General features: G+C 38.7%; 1 protein-coding gene across 1 annotated transcript in view; it reads right to left on the bottom strand.

The window, feature by feature from the left end:
• The window catches only part of arhgap6 (Rho GTPase activating protein 6), a 487,133-nt gene that overhangs the window by 469,499 nt on the left and 1,392 nt on the right, over positions 1–16,242 (bottom strand). The window lies entirely within an intron of this gene.

The following is a 16,242-nucleotide window of genomic DNA, read 5'->3' as shown; positions in this document are numbered from 1 at the left end:
CCACTCCATCTCAGGAACCCCATGATCAGACCTGTACTTGCACCAGCCACTATTACGATTGGCTTGATTAAATGCAAACTAGGATTACAAGGACCTGTTTTGAAAACTAAGTTGTTGTAATTAACCTAAAGATGCACATGGAGCTAGAGCACTTTAGATATATAGATCTTACTGTCTGGCACCTTTTTCTAATGTATTCCAACTTTACCAGTGGATTAATTGTAATTACTTTTTGTAAAGAAAAATCATTCAGCTATATGTCAACAATCGAAATCCAGGCAATGAACTGGATAAAATCTGCTTTGACAAATTGTGTTCAAAGTTGTCAGAACCAGCATCAAATTTTATTCTAGCACTTTCAAACAAGTGCAAACCCTGGATTAACTTTCAATAATGTCTGAAATTTGTTAAAATAGGTCAATGTACTTCTAGACCCAAGGTTAAAAACATCAATTTACCAAAAACATTTCTATGACAAACAATTCCAATTTATCGATGAAGTTGGCAGGCATTAATAAATCTTATGATAATCATCTTAATGATTTGAAACTCTGCAGATTGGGCAGGCATCTGTATTTTTGGCAGCCTTTATGGGTACATGCCACGTTTGTGTTAATCTGATGAGGGCGGTATGTATATTTTGTTTGACAGCTTGGAAATAGATGTGTCTGGGTTTTTATTGGAATAACAGTTGTGAGTTAGTCTATGACAGTTCTAGTGTTGAGCATCTTAAGGCATTAGGCTGTTGGCAGCCAATCATCTCCCAGATTATCAGTACGGCTCCTTGGCTCAACCTCCAATTCTAAGAATATAAATTTTGACCAGAAGATAAATGATCGTGCTTTAAGTTAGAGAGGGTGCAGAAGATTAAAAAGGATATTGCGAGATTGGAGTGTTTAACTTATAACAAGAGGCTAGATAGGCTGGGACTGTTTTCTTTGGAGCGAAGGAGACTTAGGTGACCTTATAGAGATTTATAAAATCATGAGAGGTATACATATGGTGGATGATCACAGTTTTCATCCTAGGTTAGGAGAGTCTAAAACTAGAGACGATAGGTTTGCGATGAGAGGGGAAAGATTTAAAGGGAACCTGAGGGTTAAGTTTTCACAAAGAGTGTGGTGGATATATGGAACAATCTGCCAAATAAGTGGTGAAGATGGGTAAATTAGAGAGCTAGCCCATTTCCATGGCTCTGAGTATAAGACTCTTTTCCATTTCTGATGAAGGGTCGTAGAATGGAAACATTAACTGCTTTTCTTTCAATGGATGCTCTCTGACCAGCTGAGTATTTTTACCACTTTTTGTTTTTGTTGCAAGGATTAACTCTGAATGTGCTTTATCAGTTTATAATTCATTTCACATTGGTCAAGGCACCAAAGAGTTCTCCTCCACAAAATAGTATGATGGAATATTTTACATGCACTTCAGAAGGTTAATGTGGCTTCTGCATAAACTCTCATCTGAAATAATGCCTCTTTAACATTATCCACGTCTAGACGTTGAGATTTTGGGCAAATCGCTGATGATTATTGAGAATTTCACATTATTACACTACAATTGGTAACTAGCAAAGTATTGCATATGTCTAACATTGTTCTTCATAAAATTTCCAGAAGAAAATTTGTTTCTGAAGTATTTGTTACTAAATCTCTTCAATGTCATGAATTTTGTGCTGCAGAAATGTAGAGACCCCTCTGATCATTCAATTAAATTCCAAAATCAATGATGATCAGCTCTTCAGCCAATTATACTCTAGAAAATTAATCGTTCAGATTCTCACCTGTCAATACTTGCGGCATTGCTCCTAAATCTTCAGAGAGGCTCAACCCCGACTTAAGAATAACAAGAGCTAAGTTAGAGGTTACCAGTCGTGGATGAGAATTTTACAAACTCAGAAAGCACAGAAAATGCTTCTAAATGTGAAGGGAGACTCCACAGAGAACATTTGAAACAAGAGATGAATCCTCATAGAAACCACCAAAGCACAAATCTTTCAATTTACAAGAATAGTTTCATTAAACCAAATGTTATTGAGCTATATAAATACTATTGCAATCATGAAAGCACTAAGGGCTAAACTTAGTTTCTATATAAGGCTCCTCTAATTCACTGATTATGGCAGTTCCCCTCCAGCAAACAAAGACACTCCCTGGCGCTGTTTGTAACTGAACGGGCTCATCCCATCCTTCTAACTCCCTCTAGACATCCAGAACACGATAAGTAAGACCACTCATGCAAAATGGCCTGCAAAGAACTCCCACTGGAACTTGTAAAATCACGGATTTGTTTTCTTTATTAAAATATGTGTGTGAATAAAGGATTACTTTAGTCCGTTTGCATCAAGATTAGAATCATAGAGAGATACAGAACGGAAACAGGCCCATCGGCCCTCTGAATCCGTGCCAGCCATCAATTGTGACTGTAGAACTGTGTGTGCTGCACTGAAATCAACAATGAGCAGAGTGACCCCTCTCCCCACCTCCCTGCCACTATCCAATCCATATGCACATCATAACCCTCTGATTAATGAAACTTTATAAATACACTTTTGCTTATTTTCTGATAATCATTTTGGGACAGCTGCATTTATCATTTTCAAAAAAAAATCCTCACAGTCTTTTCTGAAATTGCTTTCACTGCAGAAAATCTGTGCAGAGCCTCTGTGAAATTTCATACGCAGTAATTAATTCATGGTTTCTTATGCTACTTGTTTCTGAGATTGCTTTATGTGAATCAATGTGGAAGTGCTTTATGTATTTCTCCAGTTTTGCTGGCACTTCTGCAGTTGCTTTGTAAAAAGACCAATTGCACATTATAACAATTGAAATCATCTTTGCAGATCAAGGCATTTTGATTTTCAGATGTTTTGTTTGACCATTTGAACTGAAACGGAACTATAACGGGATTATATACATCTGAGTCCTCCTATTAAACATACACCTGCATTAATAAGACATTTGGTCCATGACCTACGACATGGAATGCACGCGTTATTTCTGTTGTGGGTGTCGGGAATGTAAAGTTCTTCATGCACTTTAGGTCCAATGTTGAGTGAGTTAGAGCTTCTTAGACCCAGTCCACTGTTCAGAGTTGTTGGTCATCGTCCTAGCCTGCAAGCATTCATCCTGGCAAGATACTCAAAGATAACCTTATTGGCAAAGTCTCAGAGGTGACTGTCCTTGGGTGATCCATGGCCAAGCCCTGCTCTTGGAAGCCGGAGTTTTGCCTGCTGTAAAAGCTGTGAGAGTTCTTAACAATCTTTAATCACCTCTGACATTTGGAGATATTTAAAACTATTAAAATTGATGCTAACATATAAATATTACTAAAAATGTTTAAAATCATAAAAGTCAACTAAAAGCCAGTAAAGATCTTAGAAAGCAATACACACACCAAAGAAAAATGATTTCGATATACCACGTTCTCATTCTTCAGACTAAGAATTCCCATAGAAATGAATACAGTCTTCGATCCTGTGCCAAGACTGCCTTGGCATTAGATTGGAAACTCTATTCCTCACCTATATCCCAGGGAATCCCAGAAAGACGAGGCTCCATCATAGGGTTCCAGGAGACCAGTCACAAAGTGCAGTGACAGATATTGCAGCATCTGTCACCCAGTAATTCCATGACATACAGCAGGTCTATTCAGGACTCACTTCTATCCCAATGGATAAATGCCAACAATTCCCTTTGAAACTAACAACAAAATTCAGCCCAGTGTTCTAATGTTTATTTCAGGCATCATCAACTTTGGAATAGCTGTTCCCGGATGGAGTACTTAGGATGTGGCTGGAACAAGATGAAACCATTGAAAATGGTTTCTTCAACTCTCTCTTGCAGTTTACTTCCCCCTCATTCCAGAATCTCTTGACTTACAAACAGTGGATGGTATAATTATACAATCACTGCTTTCAACAAAGAGCAACATACCGAGTTGATGCTGCATTTAGACATATTCCTTCCACTGAATACAGCCTTACCATAACATTATCCTTAAGTTTATCTTTGAAGGTGATCAACAACAATTACTGGGCCAATAGCTGGAGGAGAAGAAAATTGGGATAGCAGATGAAAATATACTATGATCCTCTTGATGCTACCAGCCATCACCTCAGATACTGACACCACAATTAATTTGGGTTGTAATATGTATGTGCTGAGACATGGGGAACAAGTCCACTGCAGCCTGGAGAGAGGTTAAAGATTGTGCAGGTACAGGTTTACTGGAGGGAGAGATTGCCCTCATTCACCTGCAGAGCCCTCAAATGAGGAGTTGTGATGGAACAAACTACAGAAGGTGGCTGATGAGTTTGTGCAATTAGATGTTTCATGCATTGGTAAAGCTACATCCAATGGAAGGAGAATGTCAGAGTCCAACCCATTGAATGCTGGCCTTTCTCTTGTTGCATATGTCAAATATTCTATTCTCTATCTATTTTACTTGACCCTTTCACCGCTTACCAACCATCATATTAATTCAAAACATTCAGATGAAGGTTTAAACAGCCATTCCTGGTTTTGTTACTGTGTTTTTGGTTATCACACCACTTGCAATTATATAGATTTTTATTTGGCAAACATAGTGCTGTTGGAAGGATCCAAGAAACTGAATTTTCCAATATTGGATTCTGATGAATTAGGAGATGGATGCAGCTTCATGGAAGGTAGCAGCTGTTAGACACAATCTACTTTGACCCAAGACTCAACCAAAGCTCAGATAAGTACCAAAATAGTTGCTTCTTTCTGAAGTCTGCTTCTGACAGTCACTTTAGTCCAATATTTCCTTTCCATTTATTTTTTTTAAAAGCAGTGATTCTGCAGATAAAGCAGATATTGGAGTACTTTCAAGTCAACACTGGCCACGATCTCTTCAGAACACATGTCAGGCAAATACAGTTAATTTTCTCATATTTTGGAATGATCAGTTAATCCAACATGATCCAGCACTCAGCCACATTATGGCTGATCAGTACATAATTTATCCATGTTTGCATTTTATCCCTTTATATCCACATCAACTAATACCAATCTTGGTCTTGAAAATAGCAGTTAACTCAGAGTATCTTCAAAAATCGTCTGTGCGAAAATGTGGTTCCTACTTTCACATATAAGTGCCGTGCTTTATATTTTATGGTTTTGTGGTAGGAGTATGATGGGATATTTCCCACTTGCCTGGATGAGTGTAGCTCCAATAATACTAAAAAAGATGAATGCCACCAGCCTGCTTCATTGGCATCTTATCCACCAACCTAATTATTCACTCCCATCACCATCACAACTTGTATAATCTATTGGGACTTCAAAAACTCCTTCCCAATTTGTGACCTCTATCATCTAGAACCACTAACACAGTGGGCATGTGGGAACACGGCCCCATGCAATGTTTCAATCCAATTTGAACATATATTACCAATATTTCATAGCTTCTGGTTCAACATCCACCAGCATTCTTAGTGTATTTCATTGCTAGAACATAGTAACTCGGGAAGTTAGATCATATATGAGGATATGCCAGCTAATAAATGGAGTGCAACAATGTAGCTCTGGGTTAAATAAATATTCATACACAAGATGTAGACATTTGTAGCAATGGCAGTATTTATTGTCCATCCTCATTTTTCTCTGACCTGAGGAGATAATCAAACGTTTGGGTGAGGAGTCACATGTAAACTGGGTAGGGATGGATATTAGTGAACCTGATGTGTTTCATAGGAATCCTGCTGTTTCATGGTTAATTGCACTGGGATGGCTTTTCATAAAATATTTCAGATTTAATTTAATTACATGAATTTAAATTCCCCACCTCCTGTGGTGGGATTTGGACTTATACTTCAGGACTGATAGCTCAGAACTCTGGCTGCTAATCCAGTAACTTAACCTCTACACGGCCATGGTGGTCTAGAAGCTGTGTACAACAGGCTTCAACCCACCACGTCCAGCCAAAAGTACACAGATACTTTAGTTTTCCATGAGCACAACGGTGAGGAGAAAGTAAAAAGAAGCTTCTAAAGTTCAGTCGTAAAATTCTGCAGCACATAACATTGAGAAGTTTTTGTTTATTGAATACTTTTCAACAGTGGAGCAGCTGAAAGGGGTTGCATGCTGAAATGTCTTTCTCACATTGCAAGCTTAGACCCTGCATCTGCTAAGATGTTATCTTACTCTGTGTTGCTCCCCTACTGCCCCTTTACTCTGCTACTGTTGGTCTGTATGCTGCAATTCATTCCCAGTTGTTCTTCTGCCCTTTCCATCCTATTACTCATCAGTGAAAACATATGCACAGTTGTGTTGTGGATGAAGATGTATTTGGATGAAGATGTCTGGCCTAGCAACTAACTTGAACTTGAAGTACATCATCATCCACAAAGCTGAAAGCTTCAAATAGAAAATTAACCCATGGTCAGATTGAAACATTGTTACCAGAGACCACACACCATGGGTGGCACAATGGCACAGTGGTAGAGTTGCTGCCTTACAGCACCAGATACCCGGGTTCAATCCTGACTAAGGGTGCTGTCAGTACTGAGTTTGTACGTTCTCCCTGTGACGGTGTGGAGTTTCTCCGGTTACACCGGTTTCTTCCCACATTACAAAGTCGCGCAGGTTTGCAGGTTAATTGGCTATTGTAAATTGTCCCTAGTGTGTAGGATGGAAGTAATTAGTGTATTAGTCGGCGCGGACTAGGTGGCCTGATGGGCGTATTTGCACACTGGATCTCTAAACTAAACTTTAAAAAATGGTGTTTTCATGTCAATAGTCAGGATGTAGGCTTCACATTACCCATTTCTGCTTGTCCTTTTGAAGCAATTGTTATCTGCATTAGAGGTTGGCCAATCAAAGTCACTGAATCACAGAAAGAGTCAGCAAGAAAGGAGGTCATTAAACTCATCAAATTAAAGCTGGATCTATGCAAGGGAAAACCTCTCTCCTGCTATCTTGCCATGGCCTTGCATATTTTTCTTTTGATTAGTAACCCATTTGAACACTGCAAATGAATCTCCCTCCACAACCAGTCAGTAGTGTCTAAGCATTGCAAATCCTGCATAATAGGATATTTTCTTGTGTCATTTTTGTGACATCCCATTTTGCCAATACGATGAACAACTTTTTCTCTATCTACATTACCAAAAGTCTGATCTTGACCACTTCCTGTTGTTCTGTATATTGATTTTAGAAAAAATTCTGCCACTTACGGCTGTGATTTTTGGCCATCTTACTCAGTCCTCCTCCGCTGTGCAGGACAAGAGGATTTTTACCATAGATGAAAAATACACGAGTTATTAGTGTTTAAAAAATGTTGAGATTCTCTCTCCTGAAGGCCATGCCCCTTCCGGAGGGACTATAAAACCCGGAAGTATTGAGTGCCTCAGTCAGTCTCTGCAAGATGGGGGAGCGAGAGGGTCACGTCTCTCAGTCTGAGCTGTGAATAAGACTGAACACATATCTACTAAGCTGTGAGTGGTTTTACTGACCTGTCAGTGCCCTTAAAGTGGTTTGAAAATATAATTTGGAAATGCTAAAGCTGTGTTGCCTTTGGTTTGGAAATGCTAAAGCTGTGTTGCCTTTGGTTTGGAAATGCTAAAGCTGTGTTGCCTTTGGTTTGGAAATGCTAAAGCTGTGTTGCCTTTGGTTTGGAAATGCTAAAACTGTGTTGCCTTTGGTTTGGAAATGCTAAAGCTGTGTTGCCTTTGGTTTGGAAATGCTAATGCGGTGTTGCCTTTGGTTTGGAAATGCTAAAGCTGTGTTGCCTAATTAAAGTTGCCTTGCCTTCTATATAATTAAAAGTCTAATCTTGACCACTTCCTGTTAGCGCTTTATATTGATTTTAGAAAAAACGCCACCACGGACGGCTGTGATTTCTAGCCATCTTACTCAGAGTCCCCCTCTGCTCATCAGGTGCCGAGGATTTTTCCCATCGATGAAAATTAAAGAGTTATTAGTGTTTAAGAAATGTTGAGATTCTCTCTCCTGTCAATCACGCCATGAAGGCCATGCCCCTTCTGGTGGGAGGGACTATAAAACCCAGAAATGTGGACGTGGCTCAGTCTTTGCAAGATGTAGGAGGGGGAGGTCACGACTCGCTATCTTTAGTGGCCTTGCACCCTGCTTGAAATGGTATGAAACTGCACTTGAATTTGGTAGCCTTGCACCCTGCTTGAAATGGAATTTCAAGGAATAGCCGTGAGTCAACTGCCAGCCCACCAGTCATGAGTGAGTGAGTTGCCAGCACAACAGGCTTGAGTGACTGAACCGTCAGCCCAAGAATCCATTTGGCCCACAATGTCCATACTAGCCCTCACTGGCCACCAATATTGGAATTGGTGGAGAGGTGGAATATTGCGTTGGGGGACCAGCCCCCCCGTGTGATGCTGGGACCCAATGGGTCCCACTTAGTTAAGTTCTATCTATATGTTTCATGATTTTAAATACCCCTATCAGATCTCACAACCTCCTCTGCTCCAGGGTTAATTACCCCAACTTCTCCAGTCTAAAGTCTCTCATCCTTGGAATCATTCAAATAAATCCATTCTGTATTCTGTAAAGGATTTCACAACTTTCTTCAAGTTTTGTGCCCAGATCTAGGAACAATTTATTTAATTACTTAAATTTATTTAACCCAGAATTAATGATTGTCCAGAACTTTAGGTGCTAATCCAGTAATTTAACCGCAATACCAATCTGTTGGTCTCGACATTCAAAAAGCTTCAATCATATTCCACTGCAAGTCCAAAACAAAAGTTTCAAAGTGGAGACACAAGGAACTGCAGATGTTAGAATCTTAAGCAAAACATAAAGTGCTGAAGGAACTCAGCGGGTCAGGCAACATCTGTACAGGAAATGGACAGGTGATGTTTTGGCTCGCGTCTGAAGAAGGATCCAGACTTGAAACGTCGCCTGTCTATTTCCTCCACAAATGTAGTCTGACCCGCTGAGTTCCTGCAGCAATTTGCGTTTTGCAAAATGTTGAAAATATCCCTTATTTTCTATCCCTTGCTTTATTTGTCTTAACAACTCGCTGACAGCTCTGACATGCTTAGATTCTTCAATGTTGTCAAGGCACACATATCCAAAACTCCATCAACTGATAGCCAAGTGTTGATGTGAACCTCCGAAAGAAAAAAAGGCAGTTAGAATCCGCTGAAAAGAACATTTTAAACATATCCTCAAACATGTTCCCTTAACTCCATTTCCAGTACAACCCATTCAGCTCAACATAGCCTCCACACTTGACTGACAATATGTCAAAAAGACCATGCATATGCCATCCAAATAATAACAAGACCAAGGTAGGAGAAGCTATCTTGAATCTTTGAAACTTGACAGTCATGAATATCAGCCACAGATTCCCAACATCCTAGGACCCCTTTAAACGATATATGATGAGTGGAAGTCATTTAAAAGAGAGTTCGGAAGAAGGTCAGGGCCACCATGTTTCAGTACAGATGCAAGGTAAAGACAGTAAGATTAGGGAACCTTGGATGAACCTTGGATGATAAAGGATACTGAAGGTTTCATCAGGTAAAAAAATAAGAAGAAAATCGGTTATGTTTGTGAGAATCCAGTGAGTCTGTGGAGTAGCCTACAGACGCTGATGGAAATGACTTAGGAAAAATATTAGGATGCAAGAAGGAGCTACGAAAAATCCTCAACATGTAAGATTAAAGGGAATCTCAACGCAACTATATACATAGAATATAGAACAGTACAGGAAGACATCCTTTGCCCACAAAGTCTGTGCCAAATTTGATGCCAAGATAAACTGCTTGCACATGATCTACATCTCTCCATTCCCTGCATATCCATGTGCCTATTTAAAAGCTTCTTAAGTCTACTATTGTATCTATCTTCACCACTCCCTCTCACCCCTCCGGCAGTGCATTCCAGGCACCCACCACCATCTGTTTAAAAAACGCCCTGAGCATCTCCTTTAAACTTTGCCCCTCTCACCTTAAAGCTATACCCTCTAGTCTTTGATATTTTCACTCTGGGAAAAGGGTTCTGACTGTCTAACATATCTATGCCTCTCATAATCTATATATTACTAAAACTCGTATCTTGTTTGTTTGTTTGTATGTATGTATGCGTGCGTGTGGGTGCGCGATATTCCAAAATCCTGCTAAAATTGTACACAATAGCGCTACAATTTTTGGCCCACCTTACTTACCATTGTCCTGGGTTGTAAAAGAAACAAGTTTTGTTGGGATTTATGTTATATTTTACAAGTTATTGACATTTTAAACTTTACAAAAATCACTTTACAAACCACTTTTCCACTTGCTTTGCCCGTCAGCAGTGTCACAATGGGATCCCAAATCTCATTTACATAAAAAAATCATGATTTTCAAAAATACTCAGCTTTAATCATGTTCTCCCATTCTCATTAACAGCTAACATTGTGGTTAGGTTATTTTAAAGAAAAATCATGATTTTCATTGTGAGGGGATGGGATACGGGGAAGGTTTCATTTTTAAAAATCACGATTTTCATTGTGGGGGATGGGATGGGGGAAGGTTTCATTTAAAAAAAAACATTGTGATTTTCATTGTGGGGGATGGGATAGAGGGGAGATGAGGAGTGGGGCAGCAGGGGGATAGAGGGATAGAGGGAGAGGAGGGGCATAGGGAGGGAGAGGGAGGGAAAAGTGGAGGAGGTGAGGAGGGAGAGTGGGATAGGAGGGGGGATAGAGGGCGAGGAGGCGGGGAGTGGGGGAGGTAGAGAGTGGGGGGTAGAGGTAGATGAGGGCAGTGGGGGCGGTGAGGAGGGAGAGTCCCTTGTATCTATGTATGAAGCTGGGGGATATGGGTGAGGTTCTACATGGTATTAGATGTCATTGAACGCATAAGGGTTGACAAATCGCTAGTGCTGGATAAGATCTATCCCAGGATGCTATGAAAAGCAAGGGAGGAGAAGGTGTTTTATGACCCATGTTGCATAAAGGTTCATTTAGACTTGCTGGTATTTACAGTACAAGAACAAGTAAGTCTATTTATTATGCTCTTTTTAATTGCATTCTCGACATGCTCTGCTACTTTCAATGAATTAATTATGTTCATATAACGCCGTTCATCCCATTCCAGCGCCCTTTTTAGAATTGTGCCCTCTTATTTAAATTGCCACCTCTTCTTCCAAATGAAATATTGCTCACAAATTTTCTGCATTAAATTTCACCAGTCATGTTTGTCCATTCTCCCAATCTGTCCATTTCCTCTAAAAATGTATTACTATCCTCCTCACAGTTCATTGTGCTTCCAAGGTTTGTTTTCTCTGCAAAGTAGGAAATTGTACTTTATATACCCAAGTCCAAGTTATTAATGTATAAAAAGGAAAGCAGTGCTTCACTACCAACCCCTGAAGAACACCACTGTTCTTTCTCTTTCAATTCTACTGCTGCCTTAAAATTACATTTTTGACAGAAAGTCGTCCTTTCAGAATTCATACATCACTATCCTGAAGTTTCAGATACAGAATGAAATTCATTCTCATGCAATTTATGCAAAAAAAAGTACATAAATAAACATTTAATTTTCAACTCGCATTTCTTGATGCATGCACAGATGATGTAGCTTTGCATTACGGAATATCAGGAATGCAAATGCAGGAGTCGCCTGTACTTTTGAGGTGCAGTGATTGTTAGACTTTCAATAGATTTTTATTAATATCAACTTTTTCTTACTGATTTTCTTTTTAACATAAAAACAGCTAGAAGCAATAGCATTACTGAAGACTGTGGTTTAATCCCATTAATAATCTTAGAATTTGATAGTTTTCCAGAAGTATAGATTAGTTTTTAATTAAATTTTCATTCAAAAGCACAGTAGTGGCAAAGGGAACCCGGTGGTAAGTCTGACAATATGGGCAAGTCAACCATAAGACACAGAATTAAGTTAATTTACAAAAGAATCAAAGGAGTAGTGAGGAACTAACCTTTATGTCACAAATGATTGGAATGTCCTGCCTGAAAGGGTAATGGAAGTAGATTAAATGGGAATCTGAAGAGATGTTTGAAAAGGGAAACAAAAAGCAGGATTATGGTTGAAAGAGCAGAACAATGGAAATTGCACAGCCATTTCAAAGCACCAAGTTGGCCTTTCTGGACTGAATGTTTTCCTTCTGTGTGGTATAATTTCAAGAACAAAGTACAACATTGGTCAAGTTTCTTGGAGGTTCCGACCCAAATCAGTGTTAACTTGAAGTTCTCACTAACAGCTTTGAATGGATCAGCACTTGGACTTAGCCAGATTTCATCATCACAGACCGATTGTGGTGAGTGTGGTGAATATAAACACTTACATTTTCTTCCGCGAAAATTACAACCTATTCCTGTTGTCACAGATTCCCTCAGTGCTTTTTAAACCCAAAATTGTCATCATTAACAGGCATTTGATAGCAGGATCCAATATCAAAACAATAATTATATTTCTCCGGAGTTGGGCGCTCAATTCATGCCCCACGACCTCCTGTGGATGCTTTCACATGATTGTCTGCCATTGACATATCCTGGCTCATTTTAAAGCAATATTATAGAATAAAGGCAAAGCTTTTCTTCACTCTTAACTATCAGCCTTTTATTCCTAAAAACAATAATATTATTTGATCCTAAGAGCATGGAAGATTTGAAAAGAGTACAGCTCAAGAGAAGGCCATTTGGCTCCTCCTGCCTAGCCTAGCAGAAATCTAGTGCATTCTACTCCCATGCTTTTTGGTCAAAGTGCTGGTGCTTTAACTCAATTCAACTCAATTATTCAATTCCCTTCTTAACGTTCACTTATAAGTTATCTGCATATTTATTCTGCCACATGCTCGTCTTTTCCCCAAGCACTTGTTTATCTTCTTCCTTTCTCACTTTTTACACAAACAACTTTTGCGCTGCCTCTACACTGTAAAATTGTACCCTACATGCCTGTCAAGCATATTTTACAGGTTTGTCACCTTCTGCATGAGAAAAATCACATTTCATAGTAATGGAGTCAGATACTGAATGGAAACAAGACCCTCAGCCCACCAAGTCTCCTCAATTACATTAACCCTAAATCAATTCAATTTTTTAATTAGAATACAGAACATAGAACAGTACAGACAAGAACAGGCCCTTTGACCCACAATGTCTGTGCCGAACATGATGCCAAGTCCATCTCTTATCTACCTGTGCACAATCCATATACGTCTATGGGCTTGGATCCCAAGATCACTCTGTACATCAATGCTGTTAAGTTCTTGCCATTCATTGTATATCTTCCTCTTATATTCAACCTCCTAAACTGCAACATGGCACACTTGCTTAGATTAGACTCCATCTGCCATTTCTCCACCCACTTCTGCAGCTGATCTATATCCTGCTGTATAAGTTGACAGCCCGCCTCACAGACCACAACCCCAGCAATCTTGGTTTCATCTGCAAACTTACTAACCATCTATGTTTACGTCCAAGTCATTTATATATATATCACAAACTGCAGCTGTCTCAGCACGGGTCCCTACGGAACTCCACTGGTCACAGGCCTCTGGCCTGAGTATTGTTCTGCCATCACAACACTGTGTCTTCTATCAGTAAGCCAGTTCTGAATCCATACGACCATGTCATTGTTAATCCCATACATCTGAATATTCTGGATCAACATGGGGGACATTATCAAATGCCTTACTAAAATCCATGTAGATAACATTTACCACCTAACCCATCGATCACTTTTGTGGCCTCACTCAAGTTAGTAAGACACGACCTGCCATGTACAAAGCCATGCGGACTGTCCCGAATTAACCCATTCTCCTCGAAATGGGAGTAAATCCTCTCTGATATCCTCTTCAATAGCTTCCCTACCACTGTATAATCCCATCAGAATGCTTGCAACTTTCTTATATCTAATTTCTGCCCATCTTGCTTCAGTTCAGTTGCCTCAGTGGATAAACCCATCAGTATGTGTGTTCTCTTCACATTCTAAACAACTCCACACAGATTGTACCCAAGGTAACGATTGAATCCTGGTCTCTGGCACTGTGAGGCAGTACCTCCACTAGCTGAGCAACTGTGCCATCCTTATTGTTGTCACAATTAGTTGTTAGATTTTGATTGCCAGTGTTGCAATGCCTTTAAGAAGTCAATAAACCTTGATTAGTACAAGTTAATAAACTTCCATTGTTACATTGCAAAGGTGTGATGTTTTTTGCTGTGTGTAACAATTTTACATTCATTGGAAATATTTGTTGCAATTTAAACTTAAAAACAACTTGCGAAGTGGGACGCAATTAATATGTTACAGTGAATATTATACTTTAGCTACTAAAGTTTAACAATGTATAATGCAATTGTTTGCACTTCTTTATCATTGGTGGCAAATCCTTATCCATCTTATTTTGCCAGATCTCTGCGGTCACAATCTTGCAAATGCAATGCAAGGCCACGGGTTCAAGTCGTGTTCTAGCTTCAGCATGTAGTTTAGGCTGAAAGATAAGCAAAATGCTAAAGGAATGGTGTACTATTTTTAATTTGCCATATTTTTATTTGAATGATTACAATAAGCCTGTAACTTCTCTCACAGAGGGATATTTAAAAAAAAACATGGCATACTTCAAAGAGCAGGGTCGTTCCCTCAAAACCCTGGTCTAGATTACCAATGAACCACTATCACTAGTATCTTTTGAGCTACTTTTCATGATACTTCCATGAGTTGGGAAGGGTTTGGTGATATCTTGATTTTATAAGGGAACTATTATACATCCAAGTTTTGAAGTCAGTTTATAACTGGATCTCTGTGCCTATAGACCAGTGCTTCTTAAACTATTTCAGTTTCATTCACCCTATGAGTCTTTATCACAAAATTTAATTCACCCTCGACTAAAATTACTTATGTATTTTGATAATTTGCGTCTTATTCTCCCCGTGTATCATTTTATATATAATTTATTGTGTCACTTAAGCAAAAAACATAAAGTAACTCATTTCTTAAGTGTTTATTTTATTCAACTTTTTGAACATCCTAAAAGTATATAAAGAAAAATAGGAGTGAAATTAAAAAAGTTTAATTACCACTGGAGTTGGAAAATCATTCTATTAGAATGATAAAAAACCATTCCAAAGTCTAAACACTGGGCTTCAGCCCCATCCTACCCTTTCGGGCTTTGATTACTGCAGTTATTTCTTGGGAAACTAGCTCAATATATTATTATCCAACTAATATAAACTTCTCCCTGACTAAAGCTCACAATACCACTAAATATCAACTTTGATAGCTAAATTGCTACACAAAGTAAAGTTACAGTTCAACAGTTGCCTACGGCGATTCTCCAGTGTTGCCTTTTATAAATGTATTATCCCACTAGCTCGTCTGGTCTTCCCTAAAAAGTTATATTACAGTAAATTTGTGAAATATCCTGCTACTTTGAAATTAGAAAACCATAGGTAGAGAGAAAAAAACATATCAAATTTCCAGCTCCACTGCCATTAAAACCAATAAGAACTTACTAACCACTTTAATGGCAATGCCTTTATTAAGTATAGAAAAAAATATATAAATATCTGAATAAATTAAGTCATTCACCCTTCATTCACCCCTCTAGTTTCATTCACCCCAAAATAATTACATTTGCCCTTGATTGAACCATTCACCAGTTTAAGAAGCACTGCAATAGACCACAAACATTTGTTGTGGCCACTAGTAGATTTTATTGAAATCCTGTGACAATAAAGCTGTTTTGAAAACAAATCAATTCCATTCAAATAGAGGTGAATCATTGCTTTCGATAATCACAATTCAACCAATTGTGTTTCACGACCAATTCACCAATAGCATGGATTTATTTATACTAATTATTTTTATTATATTACGTTGAAAATGTTCTATTATCAATCGGTTCTTACTGAATATAGTGTACCCTTGGCTATTTTCTCCCAGTTTATATTTTGACTAACATATATAACAACAGTACATTGAAATGTCCTGGTAGGCACAGGAATGAACTATAAAGTTGCCGTGCAATAAAAAACTTTTAACTTGCATTCAAGAAATACACAAAAGATGGTTGCTTCACAAGATATTATGAGAAGCATGTAGTAGGACTGACAATGTAGAAGAGAGCAAATTAATGTATGATCTACCAACAGTATCAACATACACAGACAAAAACCAAGTCAGCCACAAACTTGAATAACTGACTGGTGGTAATTCATCATGTAAGGAAGACAGGACTACGAACATATCAATCCTTTGTGGCAACTATCAAAGACATGTCTCTTTCCATG

Source organism: Amblyraja radiata, chromosome 14 (genome assembly GCF_010909765.2).
Source record: "Amblyraja radiata isolate CabotCenter1 chromosome 14, sAmbRad1.1.pri, whole genome shotgun sequence".
Lineage (NCBI taxonomy): Eukaryota > Metazoa > Chordata > Chondrichthyes > Rajiformes > Rajidae > Amblyraja > Amblyraja radiata.
Note: the sequence above shows the minus strand (reverse complement) of the source record. Positions and strands in the feature narration are given on the sequence as shown.